Source organism: Caretta caretta, chromosome 9 (assembly GCF_965140235.1).
Source record: "Caretta caretta isolate rCarCar2 chromosome 9, rCarCar1.hap1, whole genome shotgun sequence".
In the NCBI taxonomy this organism is placed as follows: Eukaryota; Metazoa; Chordata; order Testudines; family Cheloniidae; genus Caretta; species Caretta caretta.
The window spans coordinates 94,581,058-94,597,008 of record NC_134214.1 but is presented as its reverse complement, the minus strand read 5'-3'; positions in this window follow the sequence as shown (position 1 = coordinate 94,597,008).

Below are 15,951 nucleotides of genomic sequence, written 5' to 3'. Positions count from 1 at the left end.
AGCATGGTTGGTGTCAGCGGTGGGGACAGAATGGACTTCTGCTGAGGCTATTGGGGAGGCTTCTGCCTGAGGTGATATGACCAATCAGTTTGCTCAGCCCTTCAATGGGAAGGGACAGCCTGACACAGACTAGTTTTAGTTTCAATTTGGGGCTGTTTGAGTTTTGGAGCTGAGTGAGAAGCAGAACAGTGCAGGGGAGTCTGATTAATTTCTCTCCCCACAAATGGAGTCTTTGCACAGCTATGGGATCTAATGCACAGTCTGGCAGTTCCAGCATCCAGAGTGGAAGAGATCTGTCCCTGAACCGAGACCCAGCTGAGACCCCAATGGGACTCCAGACCCAGGAGTCCAGAGATGACCCTGCCCCATCCATGGAAGAAGACACTGTAACAGGGAACTTTGTCGGTCTTCTGTTTAAGCCAGTCAGCGGTCACAGTGCTGCAGCACTCCTCTCCAGGCTCATCCCCAGCATACTATCTACCTGGAGAGGTGTCAGGGATAGTGCTGAGAGGTGGGATAAACTCTGAGTGCTGGGAGGCAAGGGATTGGATTATTTATCAATATTTAATTCTTATTAGTTAACCTTAACCCTTGCCTTCCCCTGATCTTATTTTCCTGCTCCCAATAAAGTCCCCCCTTTGTTATATTTTAGGCTTGGCAGAATTCTTTTATATATATCTATATAATATGTGTGTGTGTAATTTCAATGGGTGATGTCAGTGTTTATTTTGAAGGGTTTTGTTCCCCAATTTTTATCCATTTTAAATTTCACACTTGCAGAAAATTCTGTGGAAGGGTCAGACAACAGTAATTTAATGGCAGTAGATGTTGCGCTGCACAAAGTTAGAGCTTTATAACCTCATAAGTACACACTGTAAACGTCACAGGTCAAAATCCTTAAATCAAACTCTAATAAATTCTCAAGCAGCATATTTTTTACATAATCTGTCTGTAATTTTTGATTACCAATGGAAATATATTTGCATCAGTTTATGTGTGTACATTGAAATCTGTCTTGACCAACATTTACTAATTTAAAAAAAAATCTAATCCTTCCAAACCTACCTGTATTGTTGGTGTGGGGTGTGTCATTTCTTTGCTGGGGTTTGTGTTGCTGTACTTTGTTTTGTGTGTTGAGTTTTATACTCCTTGACAGCAGCAATAGGGTTATTCATTGTCCCAAGGGAAGGCACCGTTTGCATATCAGGCATGGCGAGGAGTCCCCTTGGGTGGAGGTACCAGGCATCACTAAAATGAATCTATGACGCAACCCATGGCAGGAGAGCGGAGAAGGCACTCAAATGTCCCAGGGAGGAGGCTGGAATGACATCTTGAGGGAGGGGCTAGAGGATAATATCTCTCTTGCATGGGCACTTAATGTTTCATACACTTGTGTTTGTAAAGTGCTTTCCGATTTTTGGATCAAGGGTGCTATAGAAAGGCAAATAGAAAAACCTAAGCCAAACAGTACAATCCCATATAATTAACAGAAACACCAGCCCCCGGAGCAGTCCAAAATCTGGAGATGTAAAGGAGGTACATAACAGGTTTTATATCCCCCCGACTTCCGGGGCTGTACCCCTGAGCTGCCTCAAATCGCCACAGGATGGAGGGAGCAGGTGGCAGTATTGTGATGACAGTCTCCTTTAAATCTGCAAAAAATAAGACTTGCTCTGATTCTCACCCCATCTTTATTTTTACAGCTCAGAGCAGCATCCCCTCCCTGTTTGCTGTTCAGCCATTTACTAGTGCCAAAACTATTCCCCCACCCCCAACACACACACTTCTCTCCCCCTTGTCCATCTTTTTGCATCCCCTTCCCTTGTTTATTTCTTCCTCCCACTTCCTTTGCTGTCTTTCTTTGGTCTCCTTTCCCACTTTCCCTTTTCTCACTCCACCCCCCACCGTCTGTTGAATTCATGATGTCAGATTGAAGTCTTGTGGATTCCACCTTTTCAGTAGTATTTGTCAGAAAATGGATGGGCAGAAGTGGCAGTGTTGTCGTGTGGGGGCGGGGGGGGGGGGGTTAGAATAATGGGAAGTACATTGCATGTGTAGAGAAAGTGCCATACTATTTCTTTCTTCTTGTCTCTGCTTTTGGGGTTAAACTTGAAACAACTACCAGTGTAGTAATCTGCTGTCAAGGGAATGAACAATTCCTCTGTCCCCCACACTCAACACATAAGCACACACCCTGTACATGAAAAGAGAATAAGAGGTACATGAGCTGTGGGCATCTCCAGCCTGCTTGCAAATGGTCAGTGTAACATGGCACTGGGTCTTCTGGTCAAAGAGGTAGTCTGAGAGACTATTAACCCCATTCCAGGTGTCTGAACTAACCAAAGCAACCCACCCACTTTGCAAGGTTCCTGAACTGAACTCTCAAAGAGCAACAGCTGGGTTTTTTCCTATACCTAGAGACTGACAGTTCCCGAGAGCCATCTTCCTCTCACCCCGTGTTTGTTTAGGTTATTTAGGACACCTGGAGTGGGGTAAATGGCCTCTCAAACTACCTCTTCTGGCCTTAAAGGGCCAATACCTCACTACAGTCAGTAACACACAGTGTAGGATCAGACTTGATTTACTTCCTGGGCTTTGGCTTCATCAACAAATGAAGACAAAACAAATTCCAGCCAAAGCTTTCTCCACAGGCATTGCTGTTCTTAGGGTTGCTCCCTTAGGACTACTCAGCCCCTGTCATAAATATAAAGGGAAGGGTAAACCCCTTTAAAATCCCTCCTGGCCAGAGAAAAAAAATCCTCTCACCTGTAAAGGGTTAAGAAGATAAAGGTAACCTCACTGGCACCTGACCAAAATGACCAATGAGGAGACAAGATACTTTCAAAAGCTGGGAGGAGGGAGAGAAACAAAGGGTCTGTGTGTCTGTCTATATGCTGGTTTCTGCCGGGGATAGACCAGGAATGGAGTCTTAGAACTTTTAGTAAGTAATCTAGCTAGGTATGTGTTAGATTATGATTTCTTTAAATGGCTGAGAAAAGAATTGTGCTGAATAGAATAACTATTTCTGTCTGTGTATCTTTTTTGTAACTTAAGGTTTTGCCTAGAGGGGTTCTCTATGTTTTGAATCTAATTACCCTGTAAGGTATCTACCATCCTGATTTTACAGGGGGGATTTCTTTATTTCTATTTACTTCTATTTCTATTAAAAGTCTTCTTGTAAGAAAACTGAATGCTTTTTCATTGTTCTCAGATCCAAGGGTTTGGGTCTGTGGTCACCTATGCAAATTGGTGAGGCTTTTTATCCAACATTTCCCTGGAAAGGGGGGGTGCAAGTGTTGGGAGGATTGTTCATTGTTCTTAAGATCCAAGGGTCTGGGTCTGTAGTCACCTAGGCAAATTGGTGAGGCTTTTTACCAAACCTTGTCCAGAAAGTGGGGTGCAAGGTTTTGGGAAGTGTTTTGGGGGGAAAGATGCGTCCAAACAGCTCTTCCCCAGTAACCAGTATTTGTTTGGTGGTGGTAGCGGCCAATTCAAGGACAAAGGGTGGAATATTTTGTACCTTGGGGAAGTTTTGACCTAAGCTGGTAAAGATAAGCTTAGGAGGTTTTTCATGCAGGTCCCCACATCTGTACCCTAGCGTTCAGAGTGGGGGAGGAACCTTGACAGCCCCAGACTCTACATTCTGCTGCCTGGAATATTTGCAGTGGATAATGTAACTAGCTCTTATTGCCTTTATAAATCCTACCATATGCTGCACATACGCGCCTTACGCTGGAGCAACCTGGATGGTGACTCCTGTTATACAGTCTGTTTCTCCGTTGCAAGTCGTGTGTTTGTTATCATAATATAATTTCAATTACACTGTCCATCCAGGTAAATGTGACTTTAAAGATTGTTATATGCAATGCAAATAATATAGTTTTGATTTCATATTTCATCCTAGCGATGACAGTGTGTCTATGTACAAATGTTATTTTAAAGCAAGCAATTAGCTTAGTCTAGTCATCGTGTCTCATAAATTAATAACTATTCTCAGTACTTGACTAACCATCAACAGGTCATCACATCAACTAAATGGCAGATAAACAATCATGACCTTTCCTTATAATGTTATGCCTTGATTAGTGGATGAGTTTTTGATCTAAATTCCTGCACTGTACTTCATGACCTGTGTCCATGAATATTGACAAATACAGGAAGTCCCCCTCACTTGAGGAGCAACCGATCTATTAAACAGAACTTGTTGATGAAATAACTTTGCCTCAAGTGTCCTGTTATTGTGATTTTATTTCCATTATACCAACCACTGAAGTAGATTTATACATTTATTGGGTAGATATTGATGCCATAAAGTGAGAGTTGTTCAGTGTCATTAATAACTAATGCTTTCTAACTGGTGTAAAGAACAGACCTAGAGCATCAATAGCCAATCAGAGAGAAATTACCATACAAAGTTCATTTTTCTTTAAAAATATTTTACTTCCGTGAACTTGTGCCCTTGTTTCTATTTTGGTTAAACTTTTAATTTGTAAATTGAGTGCCCTAAATTAGGCATCTAATCCCATATGTATGCCCCTGAAAAGAATCAGTCCAATTGTATTTAGAAGTGCTGAGATGAGAATGCTCAACAACTGAAAATCAAGCAAATTATATTAGATTCTGAAATATAGATTTTGATGCCTAGCATTAAGCATTCAGTGTTGGATCACATCCTTTTTTTAAAAAAAAAACCTCTTACATGCAGTAGTGGTCAATAATCAGGTCATAAGAGATTATGAATATGCAAATAAGAGTAGAGAAAAATAGATTTCTATTAAAACCAAGCCATAAAAAAGTGCACTGTAATTAACTTGGTGATTTTGACAATAGAGGATGATAAGAGATTGGTCTATATTTTAGAAATTCATCTACAGCAATCCACATTTTGCTAAAGCTTCACATTTGAAAGTAAAGACTGGCAAAGATTTTATAGCTGTACCTATAATAAAGTATTGTACTAATATTGCTTTGTCATTTAAACAAAATGTACAACACTTTATTTACTAGTGTGCTATATAGCATTATGAAATCAGTGGAACTAAACTAAGTTGGCACAACTAAATTAGGCATATGGTTGTTTTTTATTGTGTGTGTTCTCTTACTTAGTATATCACAAAACGTAGTCATTCACAATGGATCTTACAGGGGTTTGTGTGAATTAGTGAATTTCCACTGTATTTGCTATTTTTCTTTATCTGCTGTGTGTAGGGTAGGCAGTGAACTAGAAATTCCACAAGAGGGCATAATAATGATACAGAAGAACGCAGAGCAATGTATACCTTATAATAGCCCAAGGTGGTGCAGCCTTTTCCAACGTGGTCTTTCTTTATGTAGCTTTCTAGAGACCACAAGCATCAAACTTTGTTCAGACATCTGAGTCACTTCTGAATGATTTGGATACAGATGTCACTCCAGTATTTTTTACATATGGGTCTAGTCATAGAATCATAGAATATCAGGGTTGGAAGGGACCCCAGAAGGTCATCTAGACCAACCCCCTGCTCGAAGCAGGACCAATTCCCAGTTAAATCATCCCAGCCAGGGCTTTGTCAAGCCTGACCTTAAAAACCTCTAAGGAAGGAGATTCTACCACCTCCCTAGGTAACGCATTCCAGTGTTTCACCACCCTCATTGTGAAAAAGTTTTTCCTAATATCCAATCTAAACCTCCCCCACTGCAACTTGTCTCCTGAGTCATTGGTAGTTTGTTATTCAGCTGATTTACATTGTGAATAAACTATATTATTTTGACATGGCTGACATTGCTATGTTAGGAAGGTATCTTTTGCGGGGTTTCACCATGTTTTAATGCTGTTGTGAAAAGGGGAATTTGAACAGGAAGGAATAAATTAAGGGTAAATATTCTGGGCTAACCTTTCCTCCTGTTTCTCCTCCTCTTTCTCTATTGTGCTTAGGATTGTAGCACATGAGTAAAATTGTCTGTTGTTCTTTCTATCATTGCCAGAAGAATATCTCTACAGTGTTATGTATATGGGTTGGATGACTATAGTGATTATTAGAGAGTTACAAAGCATTTCAGTTGCAGGCTTTATTTCAGTCCAGGTTAGTGGCCTGTTCCCTTGACCGCTGAAGTCAACAGGAAAACTCCCATTGTCACTTTAATGGGCATGGATTCAGGCTGTAAGTCGACAGTGGTATAAAACCTCTTGCCATCTCTCAGCTACGGCAAGGAGAGGAGGAGAGATTTGGACTGTTACAAGGAGAGACTCCCCATTGCTGGGGTTATCTAACTCCCCTAGTGTACGACTTAAGATCCACCCAGTTATATATGCCCTTCATGCAGCTGAGCAGCAGGGTCTTCCTGGCAAACTGTTGAGCCAAGAGCTGTGCAGGTCAAGGGAAGGTGAATCCTTGCTTGCCTGCTTTATTTGATCTTTCTCTCAACAGTGGCTTTGAGCTTGACAAGCTCTAGTTTTGTATGTTGGCTGTTATTCTGAGACCTGAAACGACCCTTTGTGCAGAGCACTGTACTGGGTATAGTTCTCCAGAGTAATGCACATCCACCACCTAGCTCAATCACTTCCTCAGCTATGTAGCTAAGATACCTTGGGCCTAATTCTTGCTTTACACCAATTTTGCACTCAGAAAACTATTGACTTGAGTGGATTTAGTCCTTATTCATGCTGGATCTAATATCTGAATTGGATTTATGTGACACATATCATGTGTACTCATAGATTAAAAGACCTGAAAGCCAGAAGAGATCATTATCATCTTATCTGACTGAGGCCATAGATTTTTGCCCAGTGATTCCTGCATCCACCCCAGCAACTTGTGGCTGAACTGGTAAACCAGTTTTAGAAAAGCCTCGAGTTGTGCTTTCAAGCCTCCACATGGAGAATCTACTAGGTCCCTTGGTAATTTGTTGCAATAGTTAATTACTGTCTGTGATGGGGCACTATCAGTAGCACCCTGATGACTGATATTGCTGTAGCCTGAAGAGCCTATAAAGTAACTTTACAGAAATAAGTATTTTAGGATTATTTTAGTTAGATGTGATGGGTGGCAATCTACTATATTTCACAATAAGAAATGACTTCGAGAATTTAAAAAAGATTTCTTATAGATTACAGGAACCCTCATTTTGTTTTTTCCCCCTCTGCCATGAAAAAAGTATTACATAATTTAATATAGAATATTTATAATATAATTGAATGTAGAAAACTGTACAAAGTCACCATGTTCTGTTCCTCATCCTGTAGAACTTAATAGCAACAATACTATAGGATGGGTTAAAAATAATAGAAAATTTACCATTCCCTATTAAATTGTATTAAGATTTTAAGAACTCAATTACATTTCTATGGAATAATATGGCAGCCATTGCTATTTAATGCCATGTTTTTTTTCTACGAGGGTGGTATTCAGAAATAGATACATACACAAATATTATTAAACCACAAAAGTGTTAAAATAACATTTAGGGTGACTTAGTAGTTGTAAAAGAAAGTAAATTCAAGATTAAAATTTCAGTTTGATTCTCCCTAAACTTTCAACATAAAGTCAATCAATCATTAAAGTAAAAAGGCACAATAAATTACATGAAATGAGAAAAGTCAATCCAGACTGTCAATTTCTCTGTTTTGTGGTGTATCAAATGAAGGATGTCAATCTCAATTGTCAGTTTCTCCATGTTTTATGGGATTTGGCTAGATCCTACATAAAGTAAACAAAAAAAGGACTTTATCCTCATTTCTTATGGCTGAGATTTTCAAAAGATACTAAAGGAGTTAGGAGCCCAATTCCCATTGAAATTCAGTGGGAGTTAGGCACTGAAGTCTCAGACTTTGAAAATCCCAGTTCTGATATTACCTACATTCCCAAGACTTTGTGCCAAGTTCTTCCAACCCTACCCACATGGACTAGATAGAAGCTTTCCCTGCTTGTGGTCCCACTGATTTCACTGAAACAACGTGTGCAGAATGGTACTTCCCAGTATGGGATTGAGTGGCCATTTAACTAAGTGATCAGTTTGTATTGATCTTGGTCCTGGAAAGCATTGAGCACTCTCGTATCAAAGCACTTCAGCGTATGCTTGTCCCATTAACTTCAATGAGGCTATTCATATAGTGAAGCTTTTGCTGAATCCAAATCAGTGTGCTCAGCTCCTTGCAGGATGGACCCCATAGGCGAAATTATCTCTGATACAGTATCTCTCACACATAAGCACCCCAGAGCCTGAAAAAATAGATTTTGCACGCATCCCATGGATTGTAGACTCTTCCCAACAATCTCTGCTTCAGGCACAATGCCTTCTGGATCTCTTGGTGAGCTGGTGCACCCCAACAGTGGTCCCAGCACAGACCACACCTCGAGGCATCCTATAGTTCTACATTTTTGAAGCTTTAGGAAGGGATTTAATCTCATGGTTCTTACTGATATTAATGGGAGAAGTGGTTGAATCTTTAAATTAAATCTCCATATACTACTTAGAAAATGTACTAGGATAATTAAGATTATGTAAAGACATTTTTGAGTAAAAGAAACAAAAAATACCTAATGTTGCAACACAATTAAGCCACACTCCTTAAAAATAAAAAATACTACATGATAACTCTGGTTACCTTGCCAGTTTCTAACCCAAAGTCAATTTCTGACAGCTTACGTAAGAATCACAGGATAAAATGGGTTTTTTTGAGATCATGGACAACCATTTATTTATAGACTCCATCAAAAATGGTGATGATGTAACACAGGAATGGAGATGATAAACGATGACTGCCAAGCTTCTATCAACTCATTAAGTGTGCTTTGAACTATGTAACTTATGTACCAAGGAACTGCAGATAACAATCATATGGATGGGAGTTTGCAGTTCACTAAAGATCATCTTCAATAAACTTGAAACATAGTCATGAAAAATCCTTGAGCTAATGCAAGAAGAATCAATGCAGACTTTGACCTATTTTAATTTTCTGCAGCTATGCCCATGTTGCTGCCATAAAAGCATCCATTGAGGGGCCTTTGGCAATTGTGCAAAGATGACATTGACTTCTAAAAATCAGCTCATCACAAAATAAATCAAGTTTATGTTAAAAAAGGGGGGGGGGTGTTAAGGCCCAATTCTACCCTTAGATTTCTGCATATAATTCCTATTGAAAACAAGGAAGCTGATGGTGTAAAATTGGAATAGCATCGTTAGTTATGTTGAGGCAGCTGAGATCTGCATCTGAGCCAACAGAACTTTATACACCATCCCAAAATAGAATTCCAGGCCTTATGTTGATATACTGGAAAACGTAATTCCTTCCTGGGTTTCTGATCCAGATGCAGATACATAAATGGCGACATATATTGCAGGTGAGGACTGATTTGTAGCAGGAAAAATAATCAAGAAGTTGCTTTAAGATAAGGGTTCACTACTTTCTTATATCTTGCACATTCCTGTTGGAGGCCTTTCTTCCACTTTCCCACTTAGCCGGTAACTAATGCCATCACACTGCCATCAATGCTATCCCTAATCTAACAGCATCTCTAGGTAACATTTGCATTTCTATGCTATGTCTACACTTACAACACTACAGTGGTGAAGCTGAAGCTCCACCTCTGTAGCACATCGGTGTAAACTCTCACTACCGTGATGGGAGGGCTTCTCCTGTCACTGTAGTTAATCCACTACTCCGAGGGGTGATGACTAGATGGATGGAATAATTCTTCCATCAACCTAGCTGTGTCTATAGCGGGGGTTAGGTGGAATAGCTAGATCTCTCAGGATGTGGATTTTTGTACACCCCGGAGAGACATGGGTATTCCCATGTAAGTTTCCAGTGTAGACCAGCCATTAGTGTTCCATCATGCTACAAATCAGTTCGGACATTAGTCCCTCAGTTGTCCCAGCAGTAAAATGAGTATGATGATACCTACCACATGAGTGTTGTGAGAATTAACTAGCTAACACCCCAATTTTTATGAGAAACGTCATTGCATACTGTTTTATGGTAAGTATAGAGGAACATTCATTTTATGTGACATCCAAAAGGCAGAGCCTCCAACAATACAGCAGGGCAAGAAGAGTACCACTTACTGTAGTCACCAGTACCATTTTCTATCGTCCTCTCTTTTATCATGGAAGAACCCTGTGTAACTGAGATCAAACGAGAAGGAGCTTATACAGTTCACATTCCTTCCTCCTCCCAATTTTACTTCACAACCACAATATAAGACAGGAGGGAAATCCTGTTTCTCACTGTTTATTGCTAATTTTTGAAAGCTGAATGCAAGCATCTTATGAACTTTAGTAGCCTGGTTGGAATGATAAAAATATGCATATATCATCATGGATATGACCAAGACCATCCTTGCTGAGTAACTCCATTGATCTCAGCAGAGTCAGTAAGCGGAGATGAATCTGTCCCTTTGGGTCTGAATCTGAGCAGATGCAATATTTACACCAGTGTAGGAGATCAGAATTGGGGTCACATAAATCTTTCCATGAATGTTTAACCCAAGGGATGGGGTATAGGAATCATCACTTTGGCTCTCATTCCCATTGGCCAATATTTTTAGATGTGACTAGCAATATTTGGGTGCTGAGATATCATTAAGTAGCCTCTCTGGCCACTCAGTAACAGATTTAAAGGTGGCAATTTTGCAAAAGAAAAGCTTCAAAAACAGACTCCAAATAGAAAAGGAGTACTTGTGGCACCTTAGAGACTAACCAATTTATTTGAGCATAAGCTTTTGTGAGCTACAGCTCACTTCATCGGATTAAGTGAGCTGTAGCTCACGAAAGCTTATGCTCAAATAAATTGATTAGTCTCTAAGGTGCCACAAGTACTCCTTTTCTTTTTGCGAATACAGACTAACACGGCTGTTACTCTGAAAGACTCCAAAGAGAAACTGCTGAGCTTGCATTAATATGCAAACTAGATACCATTAACTTGGGTTTGAATAGAGACTGGGAGTGGCTGGTCATTACACATATTGAGTCTATTTCCCCATGTTAAGTATCCTCACACCTTCTTGTCAACTGTCTAAATGGGCCATCTTGATTATCACTCTAAAAGATTTTTTTTCTCCTGCTGATAATAGCTCATCTTAATTAATTAGCCTCTTACTCCACCTTTTCTTGTTCCCTGTATGTGTATATATACCTTCTTACTATATGTTCCATTCTATGCATCCAGTGAAGTGAGCTGTAGCACACAAAAGCTTATGCTCAAATAAATTTGTTAGTCTCTAAGGTGCCACAAGTACTCCTGTTCTTTTTATTAAGTAGCCTGAATTTCCTGAAAATTCTGAACACCAAGCCTCTGAAAATCACCCTTTGAGGTGACTCAAGATGGGTACCCAAAAAATGAGACACAAGGTTAATGGACACACTTGGCTTCCATGGAGGTGAGGTCTGACTCAAACCATAGCACAAGGGAGCAGCTGGTGTATTTCATCACCACTCCAGAGCCATGATTTTTAACCACTAGAACTTGAAGTATTGATTATCTTTGTTCCATCTATACCATTGCTGAATATTTCCCTGTGTCTTCTTGTAGTTCACTACAGAGCAGATTGTCTTTGCTGTATATGTTAACTTTGGGAGGTAAAAGGGAAAGTGTATCTGCTTTAAAGGTTGTCGTTTTCACAGCTAGTACTTGGGCTGCATAAAATACATTCAAATTGTTTTTATTGTAGCAATCTTGACGATAACTACAGTATATTTAAAATAATTTGAGCTGAACACATATTATGGTCTTCATGACAGTAGAGCTTGGAAGTGCTTTTCTCTCTTCTGAGTATCGGTGTATTGGAAGGTAAAACACAGTACTTCAAAAGTAAGTGTCTTCCATCTGGTCAACCACCCTCAAACTTACTCAGGTCTGCTGGGAAATTACTAATTTGTTTTTCTTCTATAGTTAAAACACTAAACAGTGTAATGAGAATAGAAGCTCTTATAAAATTACTGGCTGCCAGGATGATGAATTTGCTCTCTCCTAGTAAAATGCTGCTACATCGGGTTTGATGTCGGTTTTATGCTGTTTTGCTATTACTCTGCTTCTAAAGTAGCTATGTGAAACTTTTTTTGATATTATCGCAGCACTGTTCCTACTGCTGCACTTCAGGGTCTGTTGAGGTTTTGATTAGAGTCCTCTATTTTCTAGGGTTTATGACTTGTCTGCAAAATTTGCTCCGAGCTAAAACATGGCTGACAAACTCTCAGCCTGGAAGTATGTGGAGGTTGTTTCTTTGGGTGTTTTTCCCCACTCTCTCTCTCACACACACTTTTCTTTTTAATTTGTATGGCTAGTTTTAATAAAGTCCAGTTCAGCTGATGCTTTTTTATTTATACATATTAAGGAAAGCTACTTTAAAACTGCTCTTTGTGCTCTTATTGGGTTTCATTCTGTAGCCCCTACTTTTGCAAGAAGTCAGTTGGGCTTCTCACATGAGTAAGTGCTCACCAACATAAGAAAGAGCTGTGTAGTTGGGCCAGTAACTAAGAAATGTCTTAAAAAAAGAAAACACAAGTTTTTCCAGGTGGCAACTCTTCTCTGTGTCATCTGGATATTTTGTTTTTAGAAACAGAATTTGTTTCATGTGGTACCAAAATCAGCACCCTAGCTGGCAATTTCATGGCTAGAGAAGCCACAGCAGAATTAGGACCAAGCTGCTGATTTTGGCACTAGCCCCAGAATCTTGCACTGACTGGTGGCAATCTACTTCCTCCACTCTCATTAGTGCCAACATCAGTTCTTGAGAGGGGCATCCCACTCCCCATCCATCTTACCAGTGGCAGCAGAAGTTCCAGGAGGGGAGAGCAAGGAAACAGTAGTAGCTTTGGGAGAGGAAGAACATCATGGTTCAGAGAGGAAGAATAGTCTAGTAATGGCCTGGGATCTGGGAGAGCTTGGTTTGGTTCTCCATGCTACCACAGACTTTGTGTGTGACCTTGGCAAATTACTTAATGTCTCTGTGCCTCAGTTCCCTCTCTGTAAAATGGGGCTAATAGCACTTCCCTACCTCATGTGGATGTTGTGAGAGTAAATACATTAAAGATGGTGGCATACTCAGGTACTATGATGATGGGAGCCATACAAATACTGAAGATAGGAACTGCAATTTTGTGGGCCTGGAGGTTGCTGCAGTGTCCTAGGAGAGGACAGAAGGTAACCTGTTTCCAGACTGTATGATAAATGTTTCAGAATATCCGTGTGTATATTTCTAATAGTACTTTAGACTCATTTACCTGAAGGACACTGTCTTGGGTCCCATCAAGGTCCATAAAGCACTTCAAGCATTGGCTACAATATATTTCTATTTTTAAAATTTAACTTATAGTGAGATGTTGGACAAGGAAAATATGAAATAGCCCCTCCTTGCTTAAACTTTACTCCCACTCAAAATCCTTTGTATAAATTGAATGTTAACAGTTCTTATTATGGCCTAAATTCTGTTCTTTATGCGGACATGTTGCTCCCATTGACTTCAATGGAAATTGCATGCTTGTATCCCAGGGTTAAATTTTTGCTCTGACTTTCTTTCAGTCTTCCTCAATGGGAGATCACAAAAAGTCTGGAAAAACTCTGAAAGCTTCCAGCTGCCTTCCAGCATACCAATTGGAAGCTGTCCAGTGAAATTACACTGAAAGCTTACCCTTCTGCAGTCATTCAGCTGATAAAAAGGAACTTCATGAAGCATTTTGGTATCCCATTAATGGATAAGAAACTGAAGGTCTTTAATGCTGCCATTAACCAACCAAGCATTTCGGGTAATCAGTTAAACAAAATTCAAGAAAATACAACAAGTCACTCATTCAAATAGAAACAGGATACAGTTGGTTTATGTCCACACTGTGGCAACTGTACCAGCTTAGCTATGTTGCCGTAGCAATGCCAGCATAACCCCGTAGTCTAAATGTAGCCTATACCAATGGAAGGAGTATATCTGTCAGTGACGGTACACCACTTCCCTAAGGCTTGGTCTACAATGGGGAGTGAGATCGATCTAAGATACGCAACTTCAGTTACGAGAATAGCGTAGCTGAAGTCGACATATATTAGATCGACTTAGAATCACTTACTTCGCATCCTCGCGGCGTGGGATTGATGACCACTGCTCCCCCATTGACTCCGCTTCCGCCTCTTGCTGTGGTGGAGTTCCGGAGTCAATGGCAGAGCGATCAGAGATTGATTTATCATGTCTACACTAGACTAGATAAATCAATCCCTGATAGATCGATCACTACCTGCTGATCCAGCGGGTAGTGTAGACATGGCCTAAGTAACAGTAATTAGGTTGACAGAAGCATTCTTCCATCGACCTACTGCATCTACACCAGGGGTTGGGTCGGCATATCTACAGCGATCAGAGATGTTCACACCCTGAACCTGAGCACCGTAGCTATGTTGATGTATATTTTAACTGTAGACCAGGCTGTAGTCACCTTATCGCTATTTCTCACTATACACAGACTGACTTTTGTTTTACAAGTAATTTCTAGGAGAATCAAGCAATTCAATAATTATGTCTGGCGTCTAGTCTTGATGGAATCTCTTAATCCCATAATAGAAGTCTAGTATGCATAGAATAGAACCCCAAATTCTAAATTAGGAGCATTATCTAAATCTAGAGGTTTCTTACTCCTTCCTTATTCAAGCATCCATTGCAGTCAAACTACAAATGTAATCAATGGGAGTTTGCTGTAGTAAAATCCCAGGATTTAGCCCGGTATGACTTCACATCCCTTGTAATAGCAACAGCAAGGTTAGAAAAAGAAATTACCACTATAAGTCACAAATGAGAAAAGCAGCCCTAGTGATATCTGCAATATAGGACTAAACCACATGGTGAATTGATGGGTATTGCTCTGATAATTGCAATTGTTGAAACAGTATTTTTCTGTGGTCTTGTACGGAGGTAATTATTTAGAATAATACATTATGTGATTCTTTGGATCCAATTGGACTTATTGGGTAAACTCCCACTGAGACATCTGACTGTGAATTGGGGTCAGGTCCTGGATCTTATCTTGTGTCCCTATTAGCGTGTATGGCAACCCTGTACAGTGCTATTACAGTACTGCTACTTCCAGTCATGGAGTGCAACTTCTAGGATTGTGTCTGTGCTCCGCCCAGACATGCAAGTGGCACATGGCGTCCTACTCCCTTTTTTATCATCCCCTTGGCTCACGTGTGTGTGTGGGGGGAAACCAGAAATTGATGTTAAGTGACTTGTCTGAGGTCACAGCATTGTGGAACAGACCCCATATCTCAGACAATATGCTATGGTGACAGAGGCAGTATAAAAGCTTAGAAAGATCTCCTGATCATCTAGTCCCCATGACTAACCACTAGATGACACTTCTCTGCTTCACTAGAGACACCGATTTGAAACTTCAGGGAATCTTTACAAAGGCAACATGGGATGCAAGTCTGGTAAAATGGTTTTCCTTATTTTCACCTTGAATTTTTGTGATTAAAGCTGTAGCTTTTTCAAATTTCCAGGTGGGCTGTGTTGAAGATGGATAATACAGGCATAGAGGGACTGGAGTGAATGGCAGTATTCCAAGGATTTAGTTGAGTTCAAGGATTGCATAATTTTTCACCAGAAAAATCCAACTCCTGATACCAAGGGGAAAGACAGGGGTAATCTGGATCATTTGCAAACCAGGAGTCATAGAATCATAGAACCATAGAATATCAGAGTTGGAAGGGACCTCTGGAGGTCATCTAATCCAACCCCCTGCCCAGAGCAAGACCAATCCCCAACTAAATCATCCCAGCCAGGGCTTTGTCAAGCCTGACCTTAAAAACTTCTAAGGAAGGAGATTCCACCACCTCCCTAGGTAACACATTCCAGTATTTCACCACGCTCCTAGAGAAAAAGTTTTTCCTAATATCCAACCTAAATCTCCCCCACTGCAACTTGAAACCATTACTCTTTGTCCTGTCATCTGCTATCACTGAGAATAGTCTAGATCCATCCTCTTTGGATCCAC